The 13532-nt window shown below is 44.9% G+C and overlaps 1 protein-coding gene across 4 annotated transcripts in view; it reads left to right on the top strand.

The window, feature by feature from the left end:
- Positions 1–6513: 6513 nt before the first annotated feature.
- The window catches only part of DAB1 (DAB adaptor protein 1), a 414543-nt gene continuing 407524 nt past the window's right edge, over positions 6514–13532 (top strand). For 3 of the 4 annotated variants that reach the window (XM_038144725.1, XM_038144718.1, XM_038144723.1), the window contains exon 1: positions 6521–6818. The gene's annotated coding sequence lies outside the window, so the exon portion shown is untranslated. Of the gene's footprint in view, positions 6819–13532 lie in introns of all 4 variants that reach the window. The other variant, XM_038144728.1, reaches the window with a different exon arrangement.

Here is a 13532-nt window from a genome sequence, read left to right on the forward strand (position 1 = left end):
CTTCAGACTTGGATCTGAATGAGAAGAAATTGCATCCTCTGCAAGGCGTGATCATGTTTCTCTCTCTGGAGTTAGGGGACAGAGAATGAGAACAGGTAACTTGTTTACAAGGTTTTCTTCTCTTTCAACTCTCTGAGCAATTTATGTCACCTTTTTTCATGGGAGATGCTGAGACAGACTTGCCAGCTCGAGTTAAAAGATAAAATAAAACAGATGAAGGGGGTGGAGGGGGGAAAGCGTTCCAGTTTTTTTTTTTTTCCAGTTCTCTACAATGATACAAAAAGTGGGTTATGAACTAAAATATTGAATCACAATTCTTCAGGCAGTTTTATACTTAAATCATAGTCTTGTCAAGTCTGTGTTTGATATGGTTTAATTAATGCTTCCCTTATGTTGTGTTTGATTTTGATGTGTGTGTGATAGATTCCTACAACCTCAGGTGATCAAAACCAGGCATTTGTCAGTGTCAGAGCCTGTGCCGAAGCCTCGGTCGGCTCCGTGCACACCCTGGATGAGGAAGGTGGCAGTGGGTTATTAGAGGGACGTGAAGCAGCTATTAAGAAATCACCTACAGTAAATGAAGCCAATCCTGTTTTCATTAGGCTGCACAGAAACCAAGATCAAATGAATTTGGCAAGGGAAGTCAAACTGAGTATGACATGCCCCGCAACGGCAGAGGGCTCTTCACAGCCTGTAGCTTTGCATTTGTTAGCAAGGTTTGCTCACTCTTCCAGTGCAAAACCCTCATTTTCAGCAATCACCAGCTGAAGGTCCTTGTTTTTAGTCAGACAATGTTTGCAAACACCTTTATTATTTGAGACAATCCAAAAGGAGGGAAAGGAGACGGAGCATGTAATTGTTCTCTTGGGGCTGGTGGTGGGATGCTGTTTACTGCACAAGTAGTTAGGAAGGAAGCTCTGAAGTCTTGTGGTTGGGATTTGCTCACAGATGGAACTGGCAGTGGCAGCAGAGCCTGAGATGAGCTTCAGCCAGCAATGGCTCTTTTTCTCCCGTTTCCCTGGGTAACCTCCTCAATCACTTAGGATGCACCATGGTATGTCACCTTCCGCTCCTGGCTTGCTCCTTGTGATGTTTCAAGCACCCTCAATGCTCTTAATTTCCTTAAGTGTTAAGGAAAGTAATACCTGGTATCTGTAAGGTAGTGCTTGATGGGATAAAGTGCTTTGATAAGCTCTTAATTATAAGGATTCTTATAATTTGTTGACTTCCTTTCCAGCAATAGTGGGATGTTTCTACCACGAGGCCTTCTCAGCAGCATCATTTGACATAATTCTGCTGATTTCATTAACTTTCACTGATTTTTTTTTTTTTTTTGCAAGTCGATCACAATGATTGATTGACTGGGAAAATAGGTTTTATCATCCTTAGTCTCCAAATTGAATAGTTGTAGCAGTTGGATTAGGTTAATCCTGGCAGTATCCTCCTTTGGCTGATTTCCATTGCTGAACGGAGCCGCCCCCTCGGTCCCCCTCTGCTCCCCTGTGAATTAGGGGATTAAGAGAAGAGGTGTTTTAGCTTAGCCCTTGATTGACACGTGGTTATGCAAATTGTGAAGGAAACCCTGAGATTCCTGCAATCTAGCTGAAATATTGGAGATGTCTTCAAGGTGAGAGTGTAACAAAACCAGCAACACAGTGAAAGCAAGGCCCACTTACAGGAAATTCATGATCTTGAGCCCATTTTCAACTCCTGAAATCTTTGTAACTTTGAGATCCATGTGCCCCCTGAGCAGCTGGAGGGAAAGGAGTGTGTTTTGAACAGGCAGGAGGCAGTAACTCGTGTGATGTGTCTGAATGTTAGATAAATTCTCTCATTTCCACTCAGACATGGGAGGTGAAAGAACAAAATGGCTCTGTCGTCTAGCACGGGCTGCAAGGGAGACTCAGTGTGTGATTAAATAATGAATAAAATAGCATTGCAAATGATAATGTTATATTGTAAATAATTCCATTTGTTTACCCTACTGTGGCATTGAAGTTCATCTCCCTTGGAGACTTCTCTGACTTTTGATGCTGTTTTGCTTTGCATATGCTTGATTCTTTCTTTTTTTTTTTCTTGCTTTCCACAGAACCTTCATAAAGGTTCAGGAACTGACAGGATTAAGTGAATAATTCACAGCAAACAATTTTTTGGATGAACTTAGCATCTTTATTTCCTACACACATTCTGTATGTTTTGCACTAATATATTGTTAAATCAGTTTTAAGTATGAATTCCCCTCAAACCACCATCAATCCTTCTATTTTTATGAATAGAATATAAACTCTACTCTGGAAATAGCTGGGTTTAGAAATGAGTTTATTTGTGACTGCAGAAATGTGTATTGCTTTTGTTTCCTGCATGGATGGCTACAGTATTGCTACTGGTACAAATATGTCCCAACATAATATTTGGCAATGTGAATCTCAATTTTTAAGTTCATTTTTTAAATTCATATTTAAACTACTCAAGTTTGATCTCTCAAATGCTTTAGAAAGCAAACACAAAGCAATCAAAACACATTTTCTATGTTTTCCTCTAGAGAAATCATATGGAGGAATGTATTTTAAGGAAGAAATAGTGCAATTTCTATTAATATTATTAGCTTGACTTCTACCTTGGAAAGCAGTATTTTTTTTCTTTGGAGGTGACTGCTGCATAAAAATACAAAATTATTCTTTCAGTGGATGAAGGGTGTGGGCATGTATATTGTGGTTGTAGATCCAGACTAATGTTTATCCCTGAATATTAATTCAAAGATTGGAATTAAGTGCATGTAGTGGATGTTCAGTGATGCAATGCATTTTAGAGGGAAGTATCTCAGAAATCCCTTTGGGTATCTCTGTGTGTATCTGTGTGAGCCTGAAAGATGTAAAATCAGGTCAAAGTATCTGATCAACCTCCAGACAGTGCCCCTGGTCAAACAGCAACTGCTTCCCTTCAACTGTCTGACAAAATTGGGGTAATGACACCTGAATGAAGTTCCATGAGATCCATGGATGGGAAGTGCTGAAGTAAAAACTTTGCAGTATAAAAATCAGACATTTATCTCTGCATAGAGACTCATGGTATTCCAGGGCGTGTATGTGATTAAGTACTGATGTTGTGACTAAAACAGAGACCTGAGGTTTCTATTTTTGGTTTTTTTAGGTGCCACCAAAAGATGCATATCGTACCTGAGAAAGCCAGGAGTTTCCTAAAGTCTTAAAAAAGAAGGGGAAAAAAATCCCCAAGTGGTGATGAAGGATGATAACACAAACCCCTCTTTTGGGCAGAGACAAAAGTCTGTGAGATGCTTGCATTGATCCTCACATGGAAGTTCTGCGTTTGGAAGTTTTGTAGGTTTGGGGGAGAACTCAAGTACAACAGCGAAGGTGGGTTTGGTTTCCTCACAGGAATTTTGGGTTGAGTAGATGCTAGGACCTGAGCTGCTCTCAGACACATCTGATGGGACCTTGAGCAACCCGACCTAGGGAGAGGCATCCCACCCTTGGCAGCGGGTGGAATGAGGACATCTCCAAGGTCCCTTCCAACCCAAACCGTTCTGGGGCTCTGTGATTCTGTGGAGCTGTGTGCTTCCTGCAGCTCAGATGCCTTTGGAATTCCTGGCTCCAGAGCTCTTCGCATGGCATGGCAGGCGGTGTTTTGTTTCCAAGCCCAGAAGGATGAGACTTGTGTAAAGATCTGCTAATTTGCTCTGCTTTGAGTACACAAGCTGAAGCCTCCACACGCACAGAGACCTCAGTATCAACGTCAAGATGTGAAGGTAGAAGCAGTTTCTCATTCGTGTTCCATTCCTGTATGAAACTTTTTGAGTAACAATTAAAGGAGGGCTCTGAGATGAGCTGAATAATGGTGAAACAAAGGCACCTGCAGCATGCTGCCTGCTTCCCTGTTGTCTTAGAGCAGCGTCTGCTGTAGCTGCTGGGTACTGTGGCAGGGAAATCTCCTCCTCATTTCCATTTCAAACTCTGCCTGCTCTGAGACGAGGATAATCAGTCCCTCACTGCAGTTGTGCACTGCAGCATCTTCGCCTCCTGCTCCCTCTCCCGGGGCTCGCTCCTTTGCTGGCCCAGCTGTTTGTGGCTCTCTGCTTCCCAGCTGACTCCGAGGCACTGGAGCTCTGTGGGAGCTCTCCAGCGTGCTCGCATTCACGGGCACTTATGTGGCTTTTCTGCTCACACATCTGCGCTTAAGGAATGGAAATTAATGTCACTTGCATAGAGATTTCTTTCAGTGATCTTTTGCAAGCATCCCCCCGTTCTGTATCTCTTTGTTTGGATGGGATTGCAGAGGAGGGTTTGTACATCCATGCTCTTGGTGCATCATTAATGCCCTTTCTAGGAGAGCTGAGAGCATTCCCAAAGCCCAGGGAGTCAATTGTACCAACAGCAAGCTCTTCAACCCAAATGATTATCCTGTCTAATCTTTGGCAAGTATTTTTGCTAAAAGCAGGGAGGAATCTGTACTGGAGTTGGAACTAAACCCCCATCTCTCACATCCCACTTGGCATCGGGATCACAAGGCCACAACTGCGGCTTTATTCATTGTTATGTGAACCTGGCAGATCTTCTACCAAACTCTGCTCTCCAAAATCAGGCAAGAAGACATCAGGAAGGAAACTATTGGGGTCTAGACATCAGAGACACCATAACTTAACATCAGAAAGATGCAGGGCCTGAGATTTGACATGTATTTTGCCGAGAGTTGTGTCCCTCACAGGGATGTCAAGGGTGGAAACAGACTGCAGGTTCAGTGCTGTCTTAGAGGTCTGGTTCCTTTTGCCATCCTCACCCAAACCCCAGGAAAGAAAGTGAATGGAAGAAACTCAGTGTTAGAAGGGCAGTCAGGTACATATCAATCACATAATCAATAGGATATTTGACAGCTTTATTCATCTTTTATCACCCACAAATTAAGGGTAACAAAATGTCCGAGGCAGCCATTACCAAACAGCTCAGGGTTTGCATGGAAGAAGCCCATAAAGCAGGAAGAGCTGTTACTCCTGCAATAAATATATGACACAGGAGAGCAGGTAAGAGATTGGGGCCAGAAAAAGTGGTTTAGTTAAATGTGTCAGGTCACAGTGACAAAAGGTTAGCAGCCTGTCACATGGCACATGCCCACAGCCACCGAGTTTTGCAACTATTAACACCTCCCTCTGCCATGACGTACAATAACCAGAGATGCCTTAATGACCTTACATTTGAAGGAATATGTAAAGCAGCTTAAGTCTCATTCTCTAGCTATTACAAGCTTGATCTCCTAGAATTAGACAGAAACTTTAATCACTGTCTCACTGCTGCGCTTTGCGAGCTCACGTGTGAATTTCTTCCTTGCCAGGGATTAATGTTGCTGTTTGGTGACATCCCATTGAAAGAGTGGACAAGGAAGAGCAAGAAATATATCTGTGCACAGACTGTAATTCTCCTTCCTGAGCACTGCCCACAGGCCAGGCACCTATTGACAGAGCTGGCTTAGGTCAGAGCTTGCCAGAGAAACACTTAACATCCATCTGAGAACAGCAAGGCAAGCTGGATCTACCGTGGCTATAAGCTGTCACTCAAAAGTATTTCTGCCTTCAAAGTCCATTTTCAAGCATCAGGAGTAGACACCTTCCTGCACAGGGGAGACGGCAGCCAGGAGCGAGCCTCTGTGGGATAGCCAGGCAGAATCCCAAGGAAGTGCAGGCAGCATGGGAAGGACGGGCTATGCCACATCCCGCTGGGCCCAGAACGCCTCTTGGTGCCTTCACTGGGTGTGAGGGACCAACCTGCGCTGCCCCAGCGCTCCTGAATGCCCCAGGTGCCGCCTGTTGTCTAATCAGGCTGGGCAGGGGTGTCGCTGCCCGCCTGGCCGAGGGCTCGGGTGTCCCGTTTCCCATGGGCAGCTGCTGGCTGCAGCCCCTCGGCCGTGAAGCGATGGCCGGCACAGCCCCGCTGCGGCCACCCCAGCGCTGGAAGGATCTCCTCAGCTCCCGCCGCGGGAGGGACGGGCACAAGGCAGAGCCGGCAGCCGGGCGACGGTGACAGGTGCTGCCAGGGCCGGTGGGCTTTCAGCAGGAGGGCAGCGGGCTGGAAACCGCGTCCCCTCGGAGGAGGAAGGAGAAGGGGTCCGGGGCTGGAGCTGCCAGAGGGGGGCCCGGAGCTCCGGAGGGGGGTCCCTGCCGGGCGCCGCCCCCTGCCCGCGGGGCGGGGGGCTCCCGCTCGCCGCTATTGGGGGGATGCGGTAGCGCGGGGGCTGCAGGGGACCGGCGCTGCCGCCGCGGGCCCGGAGCCGCCTCCGCCCGCGCAGGCTCCGCGCCAGCAGCGCCGCAGCCAGCGAGGCACCGGGGCGCGCATCCCGCCCGCCGCCGGAGGAGGAGGAGGAGGATGATGATGATGAGGATGAGCACGAGCGGGGCGCTGCGGGGAGCGGCGCGGGCTGCAGGTAGGAGGAGGAGGCGCGGGGAGCCGCGGGGCCGCGCGGGGGGAGCCGCCCGCTGCCGCCCCATTGCCGCCGCCGCCGCCGCCGTGCGCGGAGCGGGTCCCGGCGCCCCGCGGAGCTCGGCGGAGTTGAGCGCAAAGTTTTTCCGCCGGGAGGGAGGCGCTGGCGCGGCGGAGCCGGCGAGGAGGCGGGGAGGGATGCTCGGGCAGCGCGGTGCCGCCTCGCCTGCCGGCCAGCGCTGCGCGGCTGGGACGTGCGAGCGGGGATGCGAGCGGCGGCTCGCCCGCAGGAGCCGCGCTTCGGGGCCGTGCGCGGGGATTTAACACTTCCACAGCCGGGCAGCGGCAACTTAGAGCCGTAGAGAGCATCTCCGAGCCGTGCTGGGAATGAACGTGAGACACCGCTTCCTTTCTATTTGTGTGTGTGTCTGTGTGTGTGAGACTCTCGAGCAGGGTTTTCTTGCCATCCACCTCTGCGTGCCAGCCGGGAAGGGGCAACTTAAACCAGCTGTCCCCTCTCGGTTTAATATTTACAGCCCGAATAAATATTTTGTTGCCCTTCTACCTTTTTCTCGACGTCTTCTTGTAGTGTAGATGATTAATCAGGGAGGTTAGTGGCCAATTAGGCATAACCTTGTAGAAAAATAATTATGTGAGGATATATGGGGTTTGGCTAGCGATGTGATACAGAATACACCCAGATCTTGGTAGCTGCTTCCCCATGTGTGCAAATTCAGTGTGTTCTTGATTTTGAATGGAAATAAAAGTGTAATGACAAATATGTTACTTCCAGGGGAAGACTATTCTTTTCCTCTCCAGTGAAATATATAGCAGCTTCCAAGTAATATGTGCATGTCTGGGGATATAGAGAGGGGTTCTCTTTTTCTGGTCAGTCACTAAATGTTTTTCTCCCTTTTAAATATGGTCTTTCTAGTGCTGCTGGTTGCTTTGAATGTTTGGTTTACAGAATGAATTTCATTTCAGTGCCCTCGGAGTCTCGAGAGAAGAAGTGCACTGCTGTGTCTTCTGAGGCTGGTTGTTTTAACTGATCTTGTTAAATAATGCTATTATTAAATGATGGCAAATTGAAGCAAATGTGTTTTTCATTGCCCACAAGTTGTGTTTCTGAGCTAAATTTCTTTTTATAGCTGGAGAGGTTCTTGCACTGCAGTATTACAATACAGCCATATTAAAAAGGTCCTTGGAGCAAATAACCCTCTAATGCTGCAGCTATGTTTTCAGTAGACTTCAGTAGTTCTGTGGGAAGTGATTATGTTGGATTTAAGGAATCTGGGCTGAATTGATTGTGCTTTTTTTAATTGTGGTGTTCAACTGCTTGTAGACATTCATGTGAGTGGTAAATCTAAACCCAAAATCTAAAGAAGCAAAGCTCCAAACCCAAAGCTTTATTTGTGATTTTTTTTTTTTTTTTGCAACAGGTTTTTCTGTTTTGGGTCTTTTTTTTTCCTTTCTTCCTTCCTTTTCCCTTCAATTGGCAGAGAGGTCTCCAGCTTTAATGCCTTTCCTTACCCAAGCAGAGTGCAGTGGTAGGTGATAACATCATTCTGCTCTGTGTATGGGTTACTCTATCTCTGATGCTGCAAGGATGAAGGCAAGTAAGACTAGAGATAAAAGGGAAAGAAGATTCCTGATGTTGATGGTGTTGGCAAATTGATTCATCAAGGTTTGCCCTGAGGAACCCCACTAGGTTTCAGGTGGTTTCTTTGGGAAAGCACAGGTCAGCACCTTCAGTGATTTCACACCAAATTCTCTGCTGTGTGCTAGGCAGATGTGAAAACCAGACATGGAACTAAGCTTCTAATGTCAATATTTGGTGCTAAAAGATTAATTTTGAGCAGAAGACAAGCAGTTTGGTTACTTCTCTTTAACTACAGCTCTTCATTACTGGTTTTTGTTTGCTCTAGTAAACAAACATATAGCTCTTAAAATTGAATTAAGTGTATAAACTGCTTGAACCAGAGAGGGGAGACAGATGAATAAATAAAGAATTAAGCTATTATGCCACTGACTGGCTGATTACAGCATTGGCCTGATCACTCAAGCAGTGCTCCAAGCAAGCTCTCCATGCCCAGCACCATTTTTTTCTGGATTGGAGGATGGGAATGCTGGGGGGTGACTGTGGGGTGATGTCTGCATGACTGACAGACACTTTTTGCAGAGTGACACCACTGCTCTGTAATTTTGCCTCTGTAATGATTTTCTTCAGAGAGCTCACAGAGAATTAAAATGTTTATGGACAGGTTTTCAAAAGGGTTCCTCAAGACGCAGAGAGGAGGGTAGGGATGTCCATCCATTTTTATATCTCACTAATCCCAAGCTTCTGTAGTTCCTGTAGTCATGCTAATTTTTATTGATTGTCATGGCAGTGGCTGTTTCAGAGCACAGGAGTGGAAACATTTCCACTCCACACAGGGTAATTCTAAAAAGAAATCCAAGTGGTAAGGAAGGAGTGGCTGAAAGAGACATCTCACTCCAGTCTTTTCTTCAGGTTGTTCATGAAACCAAGATAATAGATAAACAGTTGTACACTTTTAAAATTCAGTTTCAGTGGGACAACTAAACTTTCCATCCTGTGTTTGCTGTAAATGCTATATAATCTTGATGCTACTTATCGTAAGGATGCAAACCTCCAAGTTCTCCAGCTCAAGCCCATTTCTCCACTGGCTCAAAACCATGGGAGCAGAGGAGCCTGTGGTGGAGGATGGGTGTCATTTCCCATGTGGATGCCAGCTGTGTGCAGAAGGAGCTGAGCTGGAGTCAAGGCTGGTACCCAGAATGGCAGCAGGTGAAAGAAATGTCAGTGATTTCTGGTGATCAGCTCTGCCCTTATCATACTCATGTGTGTGCTGCAGATCAGGAACACTCTCTGTGCTTCTTTAACCATCTGACACTGACCTAAAAATCCCTTTGCAGATCCATCTGTGCTCATCAGGTGAGCCTCAGCCATGCCGGTGCCTGGTAGTCACCCTCTGAATTTCCTCACTTGTTTCCATACCCTTCACCAGGCACGTTTGTTGCAGAAGCAGGATGCTCTTGGAGGTTTCCCATCCCCCTGTTCCATCCACACTTTGTCAAGGGAATTAAGCATGATAAGCATGATGTTGCAGCCAGCCCAGTGTGCAGCTGACAAATAGTGACACCTCCTACAAGGGAAGAAGGAGGAGGGTTAGGATGTTCAGGAGAAAATCCCAGAAGGAGTGTATTCCCTGTGTTCCCCATTTTTCTGACTGCAGCCTGTCTACAATTGCTCTCCCAGACTTTTAAGGATGTCCTTCTGCTTTCAGAGCTCTAAAGAAGGAATAAATGGTGTGTTTGTGGGTTTATGCTTAACCAGAGATGCAGGAGCAGGCTGGAAGTAAAAACAAGCCAATTTCAACTGCTGCTAAGGGCTCTTGGAAGTGGGAATGAGAAGTATTCTTTTGAGTAACCTGGCTAGCAGGTGGAAATGACCCTATGCACAGTGTCTATAAAACAGCATGTTGGATAAAATGGTCCTATTACAGGAAGTGCAGAGGGCAAAAAACCTAAACAGTCTTGACAATCATTTTGGGATTGTTCTGCAAGAAAATCAAAGGCTTGTCAGTTTTTGCTTTTATGCACATAAATCACCTTTGCTCCTCCTGTTTCATAAAATGCACTGGGTCAGGACTTTTCTTGCCTCTGCACTATTGTGAGTATTTACAGTAGAATACACATAGCACGCAACAGGAGATTCATATTTCACAGCACTTTCATTTTTCATCAGTATGCCAACATAAAGAACCTCCAACTTCCCTTTAAAATAGCATGAAGATTTGCAAGCCAGTTAAAAGGAATGAGAATACATTCTGATATTCCTCTTTTATAACCACAGATTGATGCATTCGACAGCCAACTCCTTTGATTCTTCCAACATTTAAACATGAGTGACTTAGCGAAAAAAAACACTGTATGAATATTTACTCCTGTTTTAATGTAGCAGAGCCCTACTGAAGTCAAAGCAAGTGCAGCTGGTTCCTCAAGCTGAGGATATGGCCCAGAAAAGGACTTTCCTAATTGGCAGGAGGCTGCTTTGGTTCCATTCCTTGCAGGGCAATATTTTAGGGAAAAAAAAGGAAAAAAAAAATCTTACTAACATCAGAGGGATTTCTCATTTGTAAAGTTAAATGCTCCTCAGTGAGAGTTGAGGGGATTACTCCAGCTCAGAGAATGTTTTCCCAGACTAATATATCCAAAATGTATGTTGGGATTGCCCAGCACTGATAATTCACACACCTCTGGAGTGGAATCCAGCAGCCATTCCAGGCTGGAAACATTATGCAGGAGGGGTTTAGGGAAGAGAAATGAAGAAAAACTAATCCAATTGAAACTGCAAGGGGAATTTAGGAAGCCGAATGCAATTATCCAAGTTGGATATTGGCCAGAACATGTTAGTTAACATTTTTACTCTGGTGGGGATTTCCATGGGATCTTTAATGACGATGAATGGTCAGGGCTCTATTTTACATCTCATTTGAAAGCCTGAGCTTTCACTTCTTCGTGAGGATGAAGGGAATGCTTTGCCTTCCTTCAAGATGAGTTGCTTTAGTCAATCTGCTTTCCTCCCACAGGGTCAGGGCTCTCTGGGCACACCTGCCTGGCAATTCCACCTGGCCATGGGTTTTCTTCACCCTGAGCTGCTGAGTCAGAAGGAAATCTCAATTCTCAGCATTGCACATCAAAGCCCAATTCCAATTTGAGAGGTCTTCACGTGGAGAATATTCCCTGCAGTTCAACTGGCCATGGCATAGAATCACAGGATGGTTTGGGTTGGGAGGGACCTTAAAGATCAACTCATTCCAACCTCCTGCCATGGGCATGATTCCCTCCTTCCCTAAGCACCAGGCTGCCAGGTTTCTTCCCTGTTTTATGAGGGCTAATGGATGGAGGAATCATCTGTCAATAGTAAATGTGATAAATCTTATTGAGACTGGCGTTCCAGGAGAAAGGAGTTGATGCATAAAATATTTTCTTCTCTCTCTTTCCATTTAGTTATCTGAACTTGAATCCTTTCTGAAGCAAACAAGCAAACAGGCACTTCTTCTCTGTAAAAATTCAGTGTCTGGTTACAAATGTGTTTTTATATTAGTGCTTTTTGGTATTCAGGCAAGGAAAACAGTAGGATGGCAGTTTGCTTTGGGGGGAGAAGGGCCTTCCTCTTCCTTTGGAGGTTCAGGGATGGTGTGTTTGGTATGATTCAGTCAAATATTGTTCTGGGAACTCGGAGAATTGCTCTGTATCCATTGAATTACCTTTTAATCTGTTTATCAACATGCTTGCAGACTATCTTAGAGGTCATGAAGCAGCGGCAGATGCTGGGAGATAAAATTAGATATGCATCCAGACTTTACTGTATAACTTTGTTAACAAAAAGAGCAATGTAGTAGTAGATACTTCCCCCCCCCCCCCCCCCCCCCCCCCCCCCCCCCCCCCCTTTTTCTACTGGAAAACCTCTCCTAAGATTTTGTTTTCCTGCAAGATCCAATAGGTAGGCTTTGCTTCTAACCCATACATGCCACTGATACTCATGTGCAACACAACTAATTAAAAGATAACAAGGTTAATACTCTCCTTGTAGCAAAGATTTTTGCTGTTTATATAGGAATTTCCCCAAAACTCTCATGGTAACATCAATGTCAATAATCTAAAATGCTGTTTCAAAAATCGCTCAAAATATTCATAATGTATCAAGTGATACATTTTGTATCCAAGGATTTTTCTTTCCATGTTTTTGTGTCTTTGTGGACAGTTTAGGTTGTTTTATGGTCTATGGAATGATGGGTAAAGCCAATATCTACATCCAATTGTCCTGAATTTCTGGTTAAAATTAGAGCTGACAACTCTGACCTGCTGTAGTGCATTTCCTACAGAATTTGTGGGATTTCACTGGGGCAAGTGCTGGGGAGAGTCTCACCACTCTGTTACTGTCAGACTTGCCTTAACTTACAGGTGGATCTTAGTTGTGTTCATCTCCTCTCAGGATGTGAACCAAAAGCCCAACTCTGAGCTTTTCAAGAATGTCCAGAACAAGTGGAATGCAATGTTAAGGGTCAAAAGGAATCATGATCATTGTCCAAAAGCCTCAGAGGAAACCACTTCTTCTCTTCTTTTAAAATAACAATGTCTTTGGTGCAAGGCTTCTTAGATAGCTGTGCAAGGCTGGGTTTTGTCCCTCATAAACAAAGTGAATGTGCTCAGGGACCTCCTGTGTAAATAAAATGCCCATTCCATCTGCCTCTTGTAGCTTGACCCACAAAATCACAACAAATGTTTCCACTGCATGAAAGAACTGGATGAATATGTAATGTTGGCCAGGTGTAAAGCTGTGATCTGTGACATTTCATGCCTCATGTGGGCATTGTGCTGTCATGTGGCACAGTGGGCTGCATTTAAAGAGTCTTTGGGGATAAAGAGAGACAATATGGACAGAAGCTGTTGTTAGGCAAAATAAATTATAGAGTAGCTCATCCAGTGAGAGAAGGATTGGGAGTGATGTAGTTTCAAACATCGTTTTTTCAGTAATTGTGCTGTTTGAATTGTGACCTACTTTAATAACATTCTATCGTTTTTAATATTTCTTTATTCATTACATTTTATATGCACTCAGGTGGTTTACTGCAAGCTGTGTGGAAATTACAATGAAGGTCAAGTGCTCTCTGTGAGGATAACTTATTACTGAAAATATTAACTGTTGTCATTACTGTTTTCCAACATGAAATTTTATTTGTCTGGTGAATGAAGAGATGATGTTGGGCTTGTGTTAAAGTGTGTGATTACTGTCAGAAGACCAAAGTCCTTCCAGTCACAGTTTTGAGATGTGCATGATCACTGAACAAGTGTCACTATAAATTGATTTATTTTTCCCTACACTCCTAAGCTGGTACAGGCCCTTATCAGAAACATCTTTGAGATTAGGACTGGTTTACATAGATTTAACTTTTAGAAACCTTTAGTAAGCTGAGGCTAAACTGAGATTTGCAGCTTTGCTATTGAAATAACCATGCCTTCACTTGGCTTTGCAGCCCTTCAAATGAGCTTAAATTCATGCTTTAAATGATATTAGTTCAG

The sequence above is a fragment of the Motacilla alba genome, chromosome 8, assembly GCF_015832195.1.
Source record: "Motacilla alba alba isolate MOTALB_02 chromosome 8, Motacilla_alba_V1.0_pri, whole genome shotgun sequence".
NCBI lineage: Eukaryota > Metazoa > Chordata > Aves > Passeriformes > Motacillidae > Motacilla > Motacilla alba.